Source organism: Stegodyphus dumicola, chromosome 2 (assembly GCF_044657685.1).
Source record: "Stegodyphus dumicola isolate Sdum_Otavi_A_Nest chromosome 2, ASM4465768v1".
Classification (NCBI taxonomy): Eukaryota; Metazoa; Arthropoda; class Arachnida; order Araneae; family Eresidae; genus Stegodyphus; species Stegodyphus dumicola.
This window is the reverse complement of record NC_140769.1, coordinates 211,485,270-211,501,382: the sequence shown is the minus strand read 5'-3', so window position 1 is coordinate 211,501,382 and position 16,113 is coordinate 211,485,270. Positions and strand designations below refer to the sequence as shown.

The following is a 16,113-nucleotide window of genomic DNA, read 5'->3' as shown; positions in this document are numbered from 1 at the left end:
AACTGACGCCAAACCATATGGTTCATTAAATATAGAAAAAATTGAGTGTGTTGGACATATTCAAAAACGAATGGGAATATGGCTACGCAAATTAAAACTTGAAAGAAAAAAAGTAAAATTAAATGACGGTAAAATTTGTCTGGGAAAGGGAGACTAACAGATAAGTTAATAAATGAAATAACTTCGTATTATGGTAATGCGATTAGAGAATATAATGAGTCTGTTAGTGATATCAGAAATGCCATTTGGGCAATTTACTACCACAAAATATCGAGTGATGAAAAGCCGATTCATGACGTTTGTCCTACAAATGAAACCACATGGTGCAAATACAATATAGCTAAGCAAAATAAAGCTGATTATAAGCATATAAATTCTTAACCAGTCGCTGTAATGGAGGCAATAAAGCCAGTTTTTATAGATTTGTCACAACCTTCGTTATTGAGACGTTGCCTTGGCGGCAAAACACAAAATACTAATGAATCATTTAATTCCTTAATTTGGAAATTTTGTAAAAAGACATGTCGTGCTGGTAGTAGGATAGTTCAAATTGCTGGAAATGAAGCAGTAATTGCTTTTAACGAAAGGTCTGTTGGTAGACATTCTGTAATGAATGAGCTACAGCTTTTTAGAAGTAAATTTTCTATTGAAGGATTTTTACAAATTGATAACAAGAGAATAGATAACGCCGAAAAGAAAGGCTTCTCAGAAACAAAACAACAGCGTAAACTTGAAAGGCAGCAAAAAATGTCAGAAGTTCAGGCCTCCATAAAAATGATGGGGATGTTTATTGTGCTGGTGCGTTTTAATTTGTAAATAAAATTTTAGCAGTTTAGCATACAATTTGAAGTAAGTCGTAAAAGATTTTTTCACCCATGTTAAATAATATGTATATTATACAATATAATACATATCATATGCTTAAATGCTTGAGTTTATTTAACTAAAGTGGTTATGTAAAAATAAATTTTTGTGCAAATATGCTACATGTATTTTAATATACGGCTATCATTCTGTCATGGTAATGTATATAGCAAGGTAAATTTAACGTGTTTCATACTAACAAAAGCTTCTGCAATTTATTAGGATTTATACTTTTTAAATGTATTTTCAAAATAAATATACTATGCACGTTATTATTAGAAAGTTATATACTGAAGTATTGGCATTAAAACTCAAATTTCTTAAAACACGATTTTTCGCAGTTGTATACATAGCATTTAAAGTATGCTAAAGTTACATTGTGGAAGAACTATTAAATGTTTTATATGTTTGATATACAGTAATATATTACAGAGAACTTGAGCTAAGACATTTGGCTATAAGTAAATTCTTATTTGTAAGGAAGTTTTAGTTTTATCATTCTTAGTCGATATGTTATACTTCGATGAATGTAGCAGTTTAGCATACAATTTCAAATAAGTCGTAAAGGATTTTTTCCCACCTATGTTTAAATAATATTGCATAATATGATACATATCATATGCTTAAATGCTTGAAAGTACTTAACTGATGTGGTTATGTAAAAATAAATTATTTGTTCAAATATGCTACACGTATTTTAATACACGGCTATCATTCTGTCATGGTATTTTATATAGTATGGTAATTTTAATGTGTTTCATATTGACAAAAGCTTATGCAATTTATTAGGATTTATACATTTTAAATATATCATTTCGAAAATAAATATACTATGCACTTTATTATTAGAAAGTTGTATACTGAAATATTTGCATCAAAACTCGATTTTCTTAAAATGCATTTTTTCCCAGTTGTATACATATCATTTAGAGTATGCTAAAGTTACTCTGTGGAAGAACTATTAAATGATTTATATGTTTGATATACAATAATACATTACAGAGAACTTTACCTGAAACATTTGCCTATAAGTAAGTTCCAATTTGTAAGAAAAATTTTAGTTGTATCATTGATAGCGTAGAAGTTTCAAATCATTTTTAGTTGATATGTTATACTTTGATGATGGCAGCTTATTTTACATTAATTATGCTTATACCAACTATTCGAAATTGTATAATATTACAATATCTCTCAGAAAATAAGCATTTTATATATTTTATAACAAGAGAAGTATTTAAAAAAATATTTACATTAAAACTTGATTATCTCAAAACATAAATTTTCACTGCTGCGCGCATGATATTTTAAAAACGGTTCTTGGTACACACTTTAAATTTAATGGACTTCTTTATATGAGTATTATCATCTAACAGAACCAAAAAATATATTGAATATTTTAATAGTCAAAAATTTTACGCATGGAAATATTAAAAATTCTTTATTAAAATGCATTGTATAAATTTAGTTCTAAATAAAATGAGAATTTAACATGAAATTCTTAAGATTTTTGGTTCACAGTAGTCTTTAGATGCTATACAAGCTGTATATTAACTATGAAGTTAAAATATATAACAGAATGTTTTAAATTGTGCACGCAAAGTGGGAGTATTGCGTGAACATATAAAAAATTACCTCACAAAGAAGATTAAATTATAAAAACATTTGTGGCAACACAAACTATTTGCTTACTAATTCAGCTGTGCTATGTAGTCAGCTGTAAAAACCTGGAAGTAATAGCTTTAAAAATAAATATGCTATCCCAATTCTTACAACAGGATCATATTCAGAGATTTTGAGGGTTTTAAGGTGTACGAGACCCCTTAACGTAGTTCAATGGAGAACGTGATGCAACCACTTCTCATTCCCCAATGACTTTAGCTTTGGCACTTACGTTTCAACCGTCACCGGAATGACGGTCTTGATAATTCAACGAAAGAACATATTAGTAGTACTCATTTCGTGCTCTTACCGTTCTTAGCATATTTCATAATGCCTTACCGGAAATTTCTGTTTTCAGCTATAATCCTGGAAGGAAAAGTTCTGTTCATGCTGGTTCTATCATCTCGACTTGAGGTTTTGGATGATGGTAAATTACTCATGTATCGATTGTTATACAAAGGGAACTCTATTTGTATGCCTCATGATTGAAAAGTCCATTATTGCCACCAACCATAACCGAAATCTGAAAGGATTTTATGTGGGACTTCTCAATATCTGGCAATCTCTGGCAAATTCCGCTCAACATCCACGATTTGTTTTCGTGACTTCTTGCTGATTAGCAGCATTATCTTCTGTGTCCTAATGTGATCTGCAGTTCTTTCGTAAGTGTTCATCACCACTGCAGTTCTAGCATACTAAGGTCGCTTTCGTCTGACGTCTGTTCCGCCTTAAGGCACTTACTTAAGTGGGTAGACTGCCTGGACGAGCTGTCACTTGTCCACTAGCTTCTGGGTTGGAGTAGTTCCGATTGGGCAATGGTGTGTGCAAGTTTCTGAAAGGACTGCCACGTTTTTCATGGCGTACACTCTAGGCATTTTTTAAATCCTTGAGATCCACTATTCGCAGTTGTTTCTATACCTCAGGTTCCCGTATGCCACCGAGGAAGTATTTCATGGATTGTACTTCACGTATTTCTGTTGAGCAGTCAAAAAAGGAGAGATGGGAGAGCATTTCGATATCAGTGGCGAGCTTCTGGATTATTTGGTGAGCTTCTGCTATCGAGATATTAACTGCAGCCTTCTGTAGCCTTTTAAACACTTCTTAGTAGAGCTTTCGCGTACCGGGTACAGCATCAAAATCTAGCCTCTGGGTTTCTAGAAGAGTGGGACCGATATCGTCTTCTTCAATTCTCAGAGAAGCTGCGAAATTACAGGTTTGTCTTCGGAATCCTACCCATTTCCATTTGGAGCTATACAGAACTGAACCTTGTACATATGCCAAATGTTTTTTCCATCACACGTGGAAAGCATGAGAAATGGGTCGGAAAACATAGGTACCAATTTAAAGCTATCAGAACCGTCTCCAGTTGTCATTATGAATGTGTTAAAGCTGTCAGATTCTTTGGCGACAACAGCAGAAACTCTGTCATCGATTTGTTGTTCGACATCAGAAACTCTTCCTTTGATTTGTAGTTTGACAGCATTAACTCTTTCTTTGATTTGCTGTTTGACAGCAGAAACAAGTTCTCCAGTTTCTCTAACTCTCCTTTCGACCATGTTATTTCTGCTTTCAAAATCCTCGAAAATCTTCTACTGTTGTCTTTTATTTCTTCTTGACAGGCTTAAGTATCAATTTTGGATAGATTCCATCTTTCCTTGAACTGGTATTATTTCCCCTTTCCCTCTTTTGTTGGACGCATTTATCTCTTCTGTAAAGGAATCAACCTCTCCTTTTATATCTTCTTGGAACGCAGCAAAGACTGTCACAAGCTGCCTCAGATGCTCCTCAATTGTTCTTGTCACTAGCATCTGTCCTACTTCTAACACCCAAAATTGTTCCTGGCATAAAGGTTCGTAAAGCATGCGGAAGAGCTGGTAGCTTGTTAGAATTTATTTGTCTCGAAAAAACACTGAACAATTCTGGAGTTTTTCGAAAAGTACGAGTAAAAAAATATAATTCCAAAAATATACGAAATATAAAGGAACACTGCTAGTAGTTATCACTTTAAAGTGCTGAGAATGATGAAGAAAATACGATGAAAAGCGCACGTAAAGAGCGAACATAAATCTGTCAATACTCCTTACTCTATGCTGAACTGCAAAGTTCAGAACTGAAGTTCATTCTGGTCTTATCTCATTTTCTCACTCTCCATACCAAAAGCCCGAAACTGACAAAACTGTTGGACGTTCGAAATTTTGGAAGAGAAAACAAATGAAGCCACAAGGAAAAATCTACATGGCTTATAATGATTGTCACATTAAAAAAAGGAGTTCTAAAGTATAACGCCAACTAAGGGCGTTACAATAATTTTTAAGCTCCGACCTCTCTCCGTCAAGACATGGAGAAACTACTGATGGTGTGAGTGAGAGAGAAGCAGCTTCAAGGAGGAACCTTAACACAAAGCATCTTTTGTGAGAAGGCACTATTACGAGTTATTTACGAGCGATTTACGGTTATTTTCTAAAGAAGATCCCACACACTTCTACAAACGTGGAATCGGAAGACCCGTTTAAAGCCAGTCGGGGCTGGTTTGACAACTTTAGGGAAAGGACCGACCTTCACTCCGTCGTCAGGCATGGTCTTATCTCATTTTCTAACTCTCCATACCAAAAGCCCGAAACTGACAAAACTGTTGGACGTTCGAAATTTTGGAAGAGAAAACAAATGAAGCCACAAGGAAAAATCTACATGGCTTATAATGATTGTCACATTAAAAAAACTATAAACTGTATTTACAGTGGTACCTCGATATACGAGTGCCCCAACATACGAGTGTTTTGAGACAGGAGCTACCGAGCGAGCGATGTTTTTGCTTTGAGACGAGAGCAAGATTTGAGATACGAGGAATCGCACACTACACCGCTGTACACGACCGCAACATGCGCGCGCATGTAGGTGTCGTGTGCAGCGTCTAACAGTTTCTCCCACCTCAGACTAGTCCTCAGTCTGAGTGCTTGTTTCCCTCGTTTTGGAAGCATTTTTGATAAGTTGGGTTCGCGTTTTTTGCTTTTTGTACATTTAGAAAACATTATCATATTTATTTTTATAACCCTGGGTCCAAAGAAGATGATGATGTCTATTGAATTAAAGCGTTAAATAATAGAAAACCATGAGCAAGGTGTGCGAGTAATTGACTTGGGGAGGATGTACGGGCGTAACACATCAATGATATTTACTGTGCTTAAACAAAAGGAGTTGATAAAGTATAGCGCCAACAAAGGGCGTTACAATAATTTTTAAGCTCCGACCTCTCTCCGTCAAGACATGGAGAAACTACTGATGGTGTGAGTGAGAGAGAAGCAGCTTCAAGGAGCAACCTTAACACAAAGCATCATATGTGAGAAGGCACTATTACGAGTTATTTACGAGCGATTTACGGTTATTTTCTACAGAAGATCCCACACACTTCTACAAACGTGGAATCGGAAGACCCGTTTAAAGCCAGTCGGGGCTGGTTTGACAACTTTAGGGAAAGGACCGACCTTCACTCCGTCGTCAGGCATGGTGAGGCAGCAAATCCGGATGTAAAGGCAGCTGATGTTTACATCAAAATGATTTCCGAACAGATAGTAGCCAAAGGATACATCCCCCCCAGCAAGTCCTCAACTGTGACGAGACAGGGCTTTCTGGAAAAGGATGCCGAATAGAACTTACATAACGGCAGAGGAGAAGATGCCAGGTCACAAACCCATTAAAAATAGATTAAATCTAGCAATTTGCGTCAATGCGAGTGGCGACTGTAAAATCAAGCCTCCGCTAGTATACCATTCGGAAAACCCCAGAGGCTTTAAGTCATATAATATTTTAAAAGAAAACCTGCCAGTTATAATTTTAAGAAGATATGTGGAGGGCAAATCCGAAGTCGTGGGACAGAATGAACTTCTTTGTGGAGTGGATAATTCTGGTGTTCTGTTCTGGTGTTGGCCTCGACAATGCCCCTACTCACCCATCAAATCTCGAAGATGATTTACTCGAAGAGTTCAAGTATATAAAATTTCCCTACCTACCACCCAACACCACTCCTATCCTGCAGCCCATGGATCAGCAGGAGATTTCTAATTTTAAGAATTTGTACACCAAGCACATTTTTCGCCGCTGCTTTGAGGTGACAGAGAACACAAACCTTACCATTCGAGAGTTCTGGAAAAACCACTTTAACATCGTGATGTGCCTAAGAATTATTGTTCAGGCCTGGCTGGGTGTTACAACGTCTGCATGGCCTGGGGCTGTAGCTGAAAGAGACCCAAAGTGTCAGTGGTAGTGGAGCTTGTTTCTCTCGGAAAATCCATGAGTCTGGAGGTGAAGGAGAGAGATGTGAACGAACTCGTAGAGGAAAAGTCTCAGGAGCTGACAACCGAGGAGTTACACGATCTGCATTTGCAGCAGCATACGGTGGTTCAACGAAAAATTAGTTTTGAAGAGGAGCCAGAGATGGAGGAGGTTATCCCTACAAGAGATATAAAAGAGATCTTGAGAATGTGGGATAAAGTTGTAGAGTTCGTGGATAAAAATCACCGCGAAAAAGTTGCAACTAGTCCTAAATCGGAGTTGTTCAACGAAACTTGCCTAACTCGATTCCGCAATACCTTGACAGGTAGGAAGAAACAAACCTCCTTGGACAGTTTTTTTAAACGATCTGCGGGTGAAAATGAGCAGATCATGACAAAAAGAGCGAAGACCAGTGACAAAAATTAAGCGCTTCCGTAGGCACTTTTTCTTTTAATTATGTTTTTATAGAATATGTATTTGTTATTTATAAATAAATGTTTCTTCTTGTTTTTGAATAAGAAACTACATTTTTCTTATTCAAAAACACTTAAAAAAACAGCTGAGGTCGTGTTTTGGGAGCTGGAACGGATTAATGGCATTTCGATTACTTTGAATGCGGAAAATTGCTTTGAGATACGAGCAAGGTTACGAAACATATTAAACTCGTTTGTCGAGGTACCACTGTACTTAATTATATAATCGTTAGCAAGCAGATAGTAATAAATAATTTTAAAACTGTGCTGCTATCAATATACAAATTATGTTGACTAGTATAATTAATTTAGAATTATGCGAATACATATAATATAAGATGATGTATGTTACTATAGATACGTGTTAATATAATACATATATATGTCTGTGCATATATATGAAATCCTAATTCTTTTTATACCAGTTAACAGTTAGAATTACTGAACAACCATGAAAGGTTCCCCAAGAATGAAATATGGTGTAACAATGAACACTTAATTTAGAAATTCGATTCTATTATATATTCTTGTAAAAGTCATTGTAAGAGTGAAAATTCTTCATTCTGTCTTAATGCGATTTTTTGCGTTTAATGCGTTGTTTGGTGATTTTATGATCCCGAATTATATTGATGTGATATATTAATACTGCATTTGTAGATATACGTTTTTTGAGAAACGAGCCAAAGCGATTGATTTTTTGTAAAAATTTGGATTTATCCTTATTTTATTGACGTGCACCAGCACTGAATTGAGAATGGCTTGTGCTATGCTTCGATGGATGAAGAAGCGTTTGTAAGTAATGAATATTATGAACGTTTGAACATATTTAAATGAATAGTATTAAAAGTATATATTTACTTATATCATATACTAATAGTTTATGGTAAATTTTTCATTATAATTCTCATCACAGTTTCGTTTCTCATTCTATTGCATTTCTATAGCGGTACATAAATTTTGTGGTTTACATATTGTAGATTGCATCAGTTTTGCAGCGCAATTTATTCCTCGGTATGTTACTTGTAGTGTTATTAGAAATTCCATTATTTTTGTATTTTTTCTGCAATTGGTAGTATCTGATTAGGAAATTTATGTTTTATTTCAAGATATATATGAAGTTGGTTATATCAAGTGTTAAATAAACGTTGTTATTCGGGCAATAGCGTTAGCTTTATCGAGATACATAAATGCAATTCTTATTTCTTAAATACTCAAGATATAAAGACACACTCGAATAGTAGATTCACTCACTTTACGTTTTTTAAGGGTTATATATATACATTAAGGGCGTGTTCAAAACAACCATTGACGAGTAGTCTTGGCGTAATTCGTATTCATATCAAGATTATCCATTTCTCAAGGCAATAATTTTTGTTATTTTTCCTAAACCGTTTACGAAAATATAATTTTCCGAATCCTGAACTCTTATGCATGGAAAGGCAGATTTTAAGATATTTGTTTTGCAATTTGATGCAAAATTCGTATTTTTAAAACACTGATGTATATGTTCTTTTTTTAAAATTCTGCCAGTATATAACATTATATAACATTTTTGTGTTATCACCATTTATAGTTGTCGCTTGCTGTACAGCCTGCTGAATACATTTTACTTTCTAGGTATGTACAATTACATCGTGTTGTTTCGGTACGAACAGGGGCGAAGTATTCATCACTTAGATACATTTAAAGATAATTAGTTAATTTTTTCTGATTTTGATATCTATAATATATAGACAGGATTACCGATAAGAAATGTAAGAAAATAGTAAATGAAGAAGTAAATAGAAAAATTTCTTTCAGGTATTGTGAGATGTCAATATAAACTTCATACATTTTACTAGGGGGCTGTTGACAAAGCAAAATCTTTACTATATATGTCTACGAGCTCTACGTATACAGTGTGTTGCTCAAAGTAAACTTCCTGCATTGTGAAGAGTACTACGTGTATGTCGTGATGCGTTCATGCGAAGCTTGTTCCCTCGTATGAGCTCGGCCTCTTCGAACCGAAATTGTCCGTAATCTGCAGCGTCTTGAGTTGTTTATGCAGCTTCTTGAGCTGTTCTGGTATTTCCTGTCGAATCTGACGATGACGCGGACAGTCTTGCATCCTTCGTTTACTTGCGACTTCTTCCCGTCATCGCGCATATTCTTTTGACGTTCCGCTTGCCTAATGGGCCTCCGTTTCGCTTCTGCTTACCTTTCCGGAGCACGCAGTGATTCTTGGTTTTCTGAATGTCTTTTGCGTCTGCTACTAGTTTCTGATACAGTTTGAGCAAGCGAAGTTTCTTGAGTTGTTGCTTGTCTGCTGGAACTCCTATTCGTTTCTTCTTCAGTTTCTTGAATGCGTAACCTTTCTTGTCACTATGCTTGCCTGCTGAGTTTCTAGTTGTATCTTCATTCATTTTTGAAGCATGCAAGTTTTCTTGTACTTGCCTGCTGAGTCTCCTAGTGCTTTTTACTTCATTTTGTCTGTAGCTCGCTGTAACATTTGTGCTGTCTTCTTGCGTTCAGACATTTTCGTAAATTGAAAAAAAAATTATGTAACTGTAGTAAAGTAACATTGCATCTAAAACGTTAAATACTTACAGAAGTTTAAACTTCTACTCAGAAAGGAACTGTACAATAAAAGAAATTAAATTTTTATAAATAAATTTAGAATAGCATAATATGCATAAAACATTTCATTATGAAGAAAATGTATTCATTCTTTCCAAGCAAAAAGTGATTCTTAAATAAATGTTTCTTGCCAAGTCAGGAAACAAAGACCTTTGACACTTCAGGTAATACATTTGAGGTCATGATTTAAATTTATTTTAATATAACAAATTTTCAAAATCTCAATAAAAGAATTAACGTAGCGATAGCATATCGTATCACGTATCTAAAGGTGAAACATAAAAGTTGCCAAAAGCAGCTATTCATTTAAAATACTTACATTAACGAAAGATTTTCGACGTACAATGACGTTATATGGAATCACGTGCTTTCTTCAACTCAGAATATAACCGTAAATAATAATAACCATAAGTTTCACGTTTGTCAATGCTATTTATTTCATATTTTTTTAACTTAAAAATTTCTCTTAAACAAACTCTACGATATGAAAGTGAGAAGGGCCAACATTTTTCCAAATAAAGCATTTTGATTTCCAGCGCGCTAGACATCGGCCACTTGGAAAAATGAATGCGAAAAATTAGCGTTTTAAGAAATTTTATATAATATCTCGAGTGATAGTCGTAGGAAGATAACAATAGTCGAAACGTTTTACCATGGATTTTTGAAATTTGAGGGTACCTCCTTCCAAACTCAAATTCCCCCACCGGTTCCGAAGGATATGATGTTACGAAAAAAAAAAAAAAAAAAAACAAAGAGGCAAAAACCCGCATATATTTATATTGTTGATTACTCTTTACAATATTCAATTTCCTTTAAAAACATTTAGCTTCATTTAGATAAAAACAAATTAAATTCAGACATTTTCCCTAGCTTTCAAGCTTTTATTGTATTTTTAAATATTCTTTTTGTCAGTGTTGCGCAAGTTTTCCGCGGCGTCATTAGGAGCCGTAGGTCGAAGACATTTAAGAATCATTGCTGTAAATAATGATCATATGATAAATTGCAATACATATTCGATTCTTTTGATTAGAATTTGAGTGCAATTCTTTATACATCAGCTACTATGCCCCTTTATGTAATGACAAAGATTATTTTCAATGATTATCCGATGAGAATGATTCTTTACAATGATTATTCGATGACAATGATTATTTGCAACGAATATTAAAAGCTGATGACTATGATTACTTAAATAGAATATGCGATGACAACGATTTTTTCCAAAAACGCTTCGATCACGTCTCTATTGTAGTATATCGCTATACTCCTGGGGTTGGGAATTGTACTACGGCCCTGTAATTAAGCGTTTTAAATGACGTCAAAAAAGCCACTGAGCCAGATATTTTATTAGTAACTGCTGCGCATTGGGATCGAAACCGTTATTTAAATCTTCTGAATAAAATTTGGGATAATTCCTTCTACGTCAGAAAATAAAGCAATTTGTAACACGAATTTCAACAAAATTACATGCATCGAATAACAGGATTACTTAAACGGAAAGAACAGTACAACAAATCGCTCTTTGCAGCTCGGCTTTTGTCCGACACTTGTTTTTCAGCTATCGTATCTACCCATTTGAAGATACCATGTGAAGAATCCTTTTTTAGTGTGCAAATTAATTAAATGTATGTTACGTATATATATGGAGATATTTTTTCGAATTAGGAAAGAACCAACTTCTTTTAACGGAAACAACCTAGACATTAAATGCAGTCCAATTTAATTTTTCATCTAAATCATTTCTTAATTGCAAAAGTTCATATTAATTTTCGTTGCAAAGGAGACTAGGTGTTGCTGCAAACAAATGAAATACCAAACATCATAAATTTATTGAAGTCAACAGCAGAAAAGTGTTAAACAATTAATAGATTACTTCAGTGAAACGTAATTGCATTTAAACGTATTAAATTGTTTTCAGCAGATGTAATAATCAGGAAGATCCGAAGAGATATTGTGCGTTTAATATTTCTTTTTTTTCGCTAAATTTTTATACATTTCAGTTAACGTGTAAATCTATGTTTTGAACACATGGCCCGTTAAGTGAAGAAGTCTGTGGGAAGGCAATTTTTAATCCTGTGCGGAAATTGTCCAAACGATTGATCATTCATCGGCTCAGCATACGCAGCCATAAGGTTGAGAGCCCAATCATTGCTTAGTTGCGCTCGACTGGAAATTTGATCAGCCTGGTCAACGGAAGCCACGGTTTAAAAAATTTACATGTTCTTAAATACTTGCTTATTAACTCTTGTAATATGATTAGATACTTATAGTCACAGTTCTATCACTTTCAATAATATATTTCATAAATTGTTCAAGTGCAGACACACACTTCATAATGTAGAAAAAACATTCTCTGGAATTTTTGATGCAAATCCTAGTTTTCTTTTTCTAAGAATGGAAAGTAATGGAGAGTGCCATTTATAAAGCTTAGGTTTTGCTAGATTTGCAGGTTTTTCGCGCTCGCATTTTACGTGCCTTCTTAAAAATCTCTGGAAATAAAATGGAAACTTTCCATGATTTGTTGCCAATCTAATTGGAGAAAAAAATGTATTCTTTATAGGGATACTTGCGGAAAGTAACTGTGGAGCAATCTTCTTGTATCTGCCTCGTCCCATCCTGTTTGTTATTTTATCAAAACGTGTTTGGAAATTTTTTTCCTGATTGCAATGTTTGATCTGAGATGATAGATGTCAATCAGACCTTCTAATATGGCATCCTGAGCTGCTGATGCCAGCAGCTTCATTTCCTATTATACCTGTATATCCTCATAATGGAATTTAGGCTAATAAGACGAATATTCATTTCCATATTTACTGTTTTTTGAAGATTTTGAATAAGTAAAGCTATTTTCTTCGTGGAACATAGCGCCTTTAAAAATCTTTGACAAAAATGTAAAAATGTAATGTAAAAATGCTCGCAAAATGTGACTTACTACTTTTGACAAAAAACGTATAAATAATCATTTATTAAATTAATGAATTCAAACATATGAACATATATATTTAATAAAATAAAAATATTTCAGCGCAAATAATTATCGACGTATATTTGAAGAAGAAGAAGGAGAAGCAGGAATATACTACAGCGATCAACTACTAGAAGAATTGGATCCGCAATGTTTAAGATTGCAATACGTGTCGGAGACGTAAGTCATTTCGGAAAAAATAATAAAACAAAACATAATGTTTCATGTCCAGTTTAATTATACGTTTAATAATTTTTTGACAAAAACGCTGGTCTGGAAAATAATACGTTTTCAGATTTGTAATGCGTAATGTTTTTTCATTCCTTCATTACAAAAATAGATTATAAATGTTTAAGTTGGAAAATCACATTGTGAAGAATTCAAATTTATTGTAATACCTTTTGATTATGAGGAAACTTTATTGCATTAACTAATGAAATACCTAAACAGAAAGCTAATATACAAAATACACGTGTTTAAACGGCCAGTTTGTAAAATTTGTGAATGAGAAGTAAGTGTGAAATAGTTGATATAATTAGAGTAACAAAGACAAAAAGGACTTTATGTTTATAAATAATATGCATATATATATGTATGTAAAACAAATTAAGTAAACACTGAAATCCATCCCATACTCTATTCGGAACAAAACTCATATAAATTGTTCTCTTCACCTGTTTCTGTTAGACTACATATTTCTAGATTTACAGAGATTTATGATATTATTTAGCTATAGTTTTGAGAATTTACTCATCAAACATAATAAAAATTTCGAGATTCTAACTTTTCATTGCAATTATTTTTTTAATATATAATATTAAATAATTTTGAATTAATAACAAATTAAAAAATAAAAATTAATTAATTAAAATATATGTTTATGTGTATATATATATATATATATATATATATATAATATATATATATATATATATATATTTAAACAAATTTAAATTCTTAACAAATACGTATAAAAGTAAAAAAGTAAAAAATAAAAATATAAAAATGCAAATTTAAATTCTAAAAAAAGGAAAAAAGCCAAATAATTTAAAATAATTTAAAAATATGCAAACATGTAAACGATTTAATTCTCGAACTAATCTACAATATCATTTAAATTCAGAAGCATAAGCAAATCAAGTGCAAAATCTATCTATGAAAAAAAATCTAATATTATATATCTCCATCACATGATTTCAGTTAAAGATGATGACTTAGCTAAGTGGGAATATAAATTTTCCTGAAACAAATATTTCTCTTACTAAACCACAATATTGTAGAACTATGCATATTTTTTCTATCTCTGTCAACGCTGGCACGGTATTCCTATCTCTGTCGTGCTACTTTCTTCCTATTCCAACAATATGAGAAATATAAATATTCTAGAAATAGGTAAGTTTAGAATTTCAAATGAATTGGGGGCGCAAATGTGAATTGAAATAAATCTGAATATTTTATCTTATTCATCTGCCAAATTTGCTCTGTATTATAGATCAATATGTGCGATCAGAATTCCTAACATTAATTCACACACACACACACACACACATATGCATATATATCTATATATATACGTTTATCGTATATATGTTACGGTGAAACACCGAAATCTGGAGAATGTCGGCTTTCACCGGTGAATGTCAACATTCACATAGTCGCTTGTTGTATGTCCGAAATATTTTTCAAAAACACTTATTTCTGACTTACACCGGTAAATGTCGACATTCACCATCTACTAATGGTGAATGTTGAACACATAAGAATATTACATTTTCTTCTCCGTAATTCGGTCGCGAAAAAACGCACTTGGGACTTAAAATAAGAACTTAAGAATATAAGAACTTGAAACACACTGTACATTCAAAATGAGAAAGGAAAATAATAGAAGTTAAAAATTTACTAAATTACGTGATTCAAATCTTATTATTTGCAACAACTTAAACTATTAGGACACTTTCAATTGCACAAGAGGCCCTTGCTTTTACAACTGCATTTATTTGTGGAACACTTCCTTTTGCAACGAGAGCGTGTACATATACTCCTCTCTTTTTGACCTACACCAGAGCATATCTGTGATTGTCGACATACACCGGTGAGGGTCCGAATGTACAAAAATGTAATGCAATATTCGATCATTCACCGACGTATTTGGTGAATGTTGACATTCTCCGGTGAAAGTCGACATTCTCCAGTTTCGATCTTTCACGGTAACATATATATATATATATATATATATATATATACGATTATATATATATAATTTATTTCCTAAACAATATTGATTAATTGATTATATTGTCTCCTAAGTTTATTTAAAGTAGAATTATTTTAAAATAGTGAATCAATACTGGTAAGTTATATTTTGAAAGATGTTTTGAGGTAACTTGAAAGTAAATTGTTAATAATGTTTTAACGGGGACTAGAATTAAATCATCATGAAGAACAAAATTTCAATTTTAAAAGGAAAAATTAAATTAAAAACATGTAATCATTGTCATTGATCAGAAAATAGTTGACTTTTCAAGGGGAAGAAACCAACTCCCGTATATATATATATATATATATATATAATCGTTTATTGCAATTCATGATCGAAAACGCTTTCCTGGCCCCATAGTGACGAGACACAACACAAGAAAAATAGGGTACGAACAGTGTAAAGGTATTTGTTTATTATTCTTAGCGCAGCGGAAACTAAGAAATAAGAACAAAAACAGGGGATCGTCATCAAAGAAAGTATTCGAAAGTTCCTTCGGTGACTTCCTCTCGGGATACGTCAACACATTATTGCACGAAACCTCTGTTAGAAGTCACACAGGAACTTGTGACACATATCGTGGCAGCTGCTGGGAAAGTCCTGGGAATGCACGGTATTTTCGAGAACATCCTATGTTCGATGTGCGAGAGATGTGATACCTGCATCAGGGTGCAGGTCGTAATTTCGAACACCTTCTTTCAGGTCCATAAGTGTCTAATTTTGTTCCTATTTTTTAATTTCTCTTGCGCTAAGCATAACTGGTGTCCGTTCTTTCTTGTGTTTTGTGTTGTTTGTACCGGCCAGGAAAGTGTTTTCGGCCATGTTTTGCCATTTCATTTTTCGTCATCGTCGTCTCTCTCATATATGAGCATAAATGCTTATGACTCAAGTGTTGCTACTATATGATGAAATATACAAACACGGTGTTTAAAATGCTACATATTCCCATCCGAAAATATCTTTTTTTTATCCTCTTGCGCTTCAAATAAGAAATATGTGTCCTTCATTGT

At 33.4% G+C, this 16,113-nt stretch overlaps 1 protein-coding gene and 1 long non-coding RNA gene across 2 annotated transcripts in view; one reads left to right on the top strand and one right to left on the bottom strand.

The window, feature by feature from the left end:
• The window catches only part of LOC146998822 (uncharacterized), a 276,872-nt gene that overhangs the window by 122,511 nt on the left and 138,248 nt on the right, over positions 1–16,113 (bottom strand). The window lies entirely within an intron of this gene.
• LOC146998823 (uncharacterized) overlaps positions 1–16,113 on the top strand; it is a 182,473-nt gene that overhangs the window by 153,947 nt on the left and 12,413 nt on the right. The gene's annotated exons all lie outside the window — the stretch shown is intronic.